Below are 5,170 nucleotides of genomic sequence, written 5' to 3'. Positions count from 1 at the left end.
CTGTCTCTTGTCAGCTTTGGGGTGTATTTTTGCATCAATTGTCTCTTGTGGCCGGCTGCTATCGCCGAGCGGTTCTAAGCGCTTCAGTCCGGAATGGCGCTGCTGCTACGGTCGCAGGTTCGCATCCTGCCTCGGGCATGGGTGTGAGTGATGTCTTCAGGTTAGTTAGGTTTAAGCAGTTCTAAGTCTAGGGGACTGATGACCTCAGATGTTAAGTCCCATCGTGTTTATAGTCATTTGAACCACTTGTCTCTTGTGTGTGCTATGTTTATGTCCTGTCTTTTGAACATGTTGGTGATTTCATGTGTGAGTTTGCGTTTTTAGGTCATTGTGTACCACCTCACGTTTTCTCTTATATTTTCCTGATTATTCTGTGTGACTGTTCTGGTACAGCGTGTTTGTGATTGCATTTGGTTATGTTGTGTTGTTGCCTGTGGTTCCGTGTTTTCTGCTTACATTTTACTTTCAATTTTGTTGTTTAACTTTCTCATTATGGTACTCTTATAACCGTTGTTTTCGGCTGTCTGCATTATTATGCTGAGTGGTGCTATGCTGAGTCTGTGGAGCACGTCGAAGTGCTGCTTGCTTTTGTTAGAATGGATGATGCGATTATTGGGTAATGATAATGTCAGTTGCTGTGGGCTTACAGAAAATTTCAAAGATATTGTTTTATTATATCCAGAAAGTTAAGATGTCCTGGAATAAAATGAGAAACGCTTCTGGAAATAAGATACGAGGGTTGGAACTTTAACAGTGGCAACTATTTATTTGCAGCTCGTACAAAATAGATACGTGATTCAAATTTTTACTGACCGTCAAAGTAGTAACCAACTTTGTGTATAACCCGTTGCCAGCGATGTGGAAGTCGTAGGATACTCTTAGCAGTGCCAGTTGTGTTGACGGTTCGAACGATGCGGTCTATCGTCCGACGAATTTGTTGCAGTTCTGAAGCGAATGCCGTGAAGTGTTTCCTTCAGTTTAGAAATAGAGTTGAACTCACGTCAGGGGAGGGCAGTAGGTGGTATAGCACTTAGCAGCCCCATCAGACAGCTTGCACTGTGCGTGTTTGAGCAATGTCCTGCAAAATGATGGTCAGGCCTCGCAGAAAGTGTCATCACTTCTGTCTCAATGCTGTTCATTTTTGGAACACAACCTACGGCAAAGCTTAGAGACAGAACTGATGACACTTTCTGCAGGACATGACCATCATTTTGCAGGACAATGCTCAAGCACGTACAGTGCAATCTGTTACTGATTTGACTGACTGATGGGGCTGCTAAGTGCTATACCACCTACTGCACTCCCCTGACTTAAGCCGTCGTGAGTTCAACTCGATTTCTAAGCTGTAGCAAAGCCTTCATGGCATTAGCTTCAGAACTGATGAAAATTCGTCGGGCAATAGACCGCGCCGCTCGAACTGTCAACACAACTGGCTCTTCCACACAGCTGGCAACGGTTTATACATAATGCTGATGACTACTTTGAAGGCCAGTAAAACTTTGAAACAAATCTATTTTGTACGAGCTGTAAATAAATAGTTGCCACTATTGAAGTTCCGACCCTCGTACATGGGAATAAGAAAAGACGTTTTTATTTACAATATGAATATTTCCGCTCTTGCTTTCTATACTCTTTCTGAAACCTCTGTGACAAAGCAGTAGCTTTACTGGTAACCGCAATCATTTGGTGTAAAGTTTGCGCGTTAAAGTTACCGAACTTAAATTTTTTTCATGTTGCAGGGAACATCATCTTTTTTTCCCAACTTTATCCTATTTCCTCATGGGGTCAGCGTGTTAATCTGGATTTGACCAGATGTCCTTCCTGTGCCTCATCATCCCATTACACCCACCCTCCCGGGGTTTTGTCTGCCCATATGTCTGCTTCTAGTGTCATATCATGTGGAAACGTGAGAATGTTTCATCGTCGTTATTCCCACGGGAAGATTTGATTCGGAGCCGAAACGGTTTCTAGAATCCAAGAAGGGCATGCTATAGCGTGCGGCTGTCCGGGCGGTGTTTTAAGTTTAAATAAAACAAAAATGGTACAATGGAAGCTATTCGTGCAGACAGACAGTACCACACATGACAGTTATCAGATATTTCAAATACGAACACAACCAGAACTTTATTTCTCCAAAAATATAATAATTTAAACTTAAACACATAAAATACAAACAGAAAAATTATATTTTACTTTCACCAGAGTATCATAACTGGGACTTAATAATTGAGTGACAAACTCAAACGATATGGTCAATAAGTTTTTGTAGCATTCTGAGTCCACACGATTCCACTTATCCTTAACGACATTCCAGAGATGTTCCTTACTTGTTATGTGAACTATGCAGATACATCTGTCCACTTCATCCTAGACCATTTCAAATGGATTACAATCAGGGCTTTGAGACGACCACACCATATCTTTCAGTACCTTTTATTTTTCCTCTGATGCAATGCACTTCTTTCAGAGCGCCGAAGATGTTCCCGGTCATAATCCTGTTGTACTGTATGCTCTTCCACTGTTAAGGGCAAACCACATGTTGTATGATACTGAAGTATGCCGAGGTAGTGCTTCTGAGTCACACACCCTTCTATTTTCACATTGTTGCCAACTTTATCTCCTACAAAAGACCGCTAGACTATAAAAGAACCCCCACTGTGTCTAACTGTAGGTAGAATGCACTGCTGAGCCACCATTTCTCCTTCAGGAGTGCTAGTTATGAAACGTTCGCAGGAGAGCTTCTGTGAAGTTCGCAAGGTAGGAGACGAGGTACTGCAGAAGTGAAGGTGTGAGGTTGGGTCCTGAGTCGTGCTTGGATAGCTCAGACGGTAGAGCTCTTGCCCGCAAAATATCGAGTCTCTGTCCGGCACATAATTTTAATCTGCCAGGAAGTTTCAAATCAGCGTACACTCCGCTGCAAAGTGAAAATTTCATTCTAAGGGTGATGGTGTGGGTTCTCTTCTTAGGAGGACCCCTTTGTTTGTCATTCGCGGCAGCCTTAAGCACGTTATTCTATGCCCCGTTTCCTCGGCTGACATTTCGGGTGGCCGAGCGGTTCTAGGCGCTTCAGTCCGGAACCGCGCTACTGATACAGTCGCAGGTTCGAATCCTGCCTCGGGCATGGATGTGTGTGATGTCGTTAGGTTTAAGTAGTTCTAAGTCTAGGGGACTGATGACCTCAGATGTTAAGTCTCATAGTGCTCAGAGCCATTTGAACCATTTGACATTTCGTCAAGATAATGCCCGCCCACTTACGGCGAGAGGTCCTGCTTCTCTTATTCGTGTGGCCAAACCCTACCCTTGCCAGACAGGTCGCCGGATCTCTCCCCAATTGAGAACGTTTGGAGCATTATGAGCAGGGCCTTCCAACCAGCTCGGGATTTTGACGATCTAACGGGCCAATTATTCAGAATTTTGTAAGATATCCCTCAAGAGGATATCCAACTGCCTTGTCTATCAATGCCAAACCGAATAATCGCTTGCTTAAGTGCCAAGGTGGACCTGGACGTTATGGGGATGCTCCAGTTTGTGAAGCTCCTTCCTTTGAATAAATCATCGAAATTTTTCTGGAATTGTAATCATTTGTTTGTCTGTACACGTATGTCACATCTGCCGGTTTCCATCCCATTCGGATAATTTCTTCGTGGTGCGTTTTTTAGTGTATTTGGGTAATTGTTCAATGGTTTTGTTGTTCAAAAACGTATTCGCTGGCTACGAATTCCTTGCCGTCAGCTGTATTAGGTATAAATCTACTACCCAACTAAAGCACAGCAAGCACTCCGTCTTCAGGCCACAAGTGGCCCATCGGGACCATCCGACCGCCGTGTCATCCTCTGTTGAGGATGCGGATAGGAGGGGCATGTGGTCAGCACACCGCTCTCCCGGTCGTTACGATGGTTTTCTTTGACCGGAGCCGCTACTATTCGGTCGAGTAGCTCCTCAGTTGGCATCACGAGGCTGAGTGTGCCCCGAAAAATGGCAACAGCGCATGGCGGCCGGATGGTCACCCATCCAAGTGCCGGCCACGACCGACAGCGCTTAACTTCGGTGATCTCACGGGAACCGGTGTGTCCACTGTGGCAAGGCCGTTGCCCCACTACCCAACTAAGACACATGAAAACTTGTGCCAGGCCGGGATTCGAACCCATAGTAGATCTACACCAAATACAGCTGCTGGCAAGGATTCGTAGTCAGCTAATTAATTTCAGAAGGATTTCGTACTCCTGTGGATGTTCAACAGTGTCTGTTCTTTGAGCCATCCACTTAAGGTACACTATGTGATCAAAAGTATCCGGACACCCCATTCTTTATATTAGGTGCACTGTGCTGCCACCTGCTGCCAGGTACTCCATATCAACGACCTCAGTAGTCAGACATCGTGAGAGAGTAGAATGGGGCGCTCCGCGTAACTCACGGACTTCGAACGTGGTCAGGTGATAGGATGTCACTCGTGTCAGATGTCTGTAGGCGAGATTTCCACAGTCCTGAACATCCCTAGGTCCACTGATTCCGATGTGATAGTGAAGTGGAAACGTAAAGGGACATGCACAGCACAAAAGCGTACAGGCTGACCTCGTCTGTTGACTGACAAGAGACGGCCGACAATTGAAGAGGGTCGTAATGTATCGTAGGCAGACATCTATCCAAACCATCCCACAGGAATTCCAATCTGCATTAGGATCCACTGCAAGTACTATGACAGTTAGGCGGGAGAGGAGAAAACTTGGATTTCATGGTCGAACGGCAGCTCATAAGCCACATATCACGAAAGTAAATGCCAAACGACGCTTCGGCTGGTGTAAGGCGCGTAAACATTGGACGATTGAACAATGGAAAAACGTTGTGTGGAGTGACGAATCGCGGTACACAATGTGGCGATCCGATGGCAGGGTGTGGGTATGCCGAATGCCTGAGGAACGTCCATCTACCAGCAGGTGTAGTGCCAACAGTAAAATTCGTAAGTGGTGGTGTTATGGTGTGGTCGTGTTTTTCATGGAGGGGGCTTGCACCCTTTGTTGTTTTGCGTGGCACTATCACAGCACAGGCCTACATTGATGTTTTAAGCACCTTCTTGCTTCCCACTGTTGAAGAGAAATTCGGGGATGGCGAATGCATCTTTCAACACGATCTAGCACCTGTTCATGATGTACGGCCTGTGGCGGAGTGGTTA

The 5,170-nt window shown here is 45.5% G+C and overlaps 1 pseudogene; it reads right to left on the bottom strand.

The window, feature by feature from the left end:
- Positions 1-3,976: 3,976 nt before the first annotated feature.
- LOC124799804 lies at positions 3,977-4,093 on the bottom strand (annotated as a pseudogene).
- Between the last annotated feature and the right edge of the window lie 1,077 nt (positions 4,094-5,170).

The sequence above is a fragment of the Schistocerca piceifrons genome, chromosome 5 (genome assembly GCF_021461385.2).
Source record: "Schistocerca piceifrons isolate TAMUIC-IGC-003096 chromosome 5, iqSchPice1.1, whole genome shotgun sequence".
NCBI classification, from domain to species: Eukaryota; Metazoa; Arthropoda; class Insecta; order Orthoptera; family Acrididae; genus Schistocerca; species Schistocerca piceifrons.
This window is presented reverse-complemented; position numbering and strand designations above follow the sequence as displayed.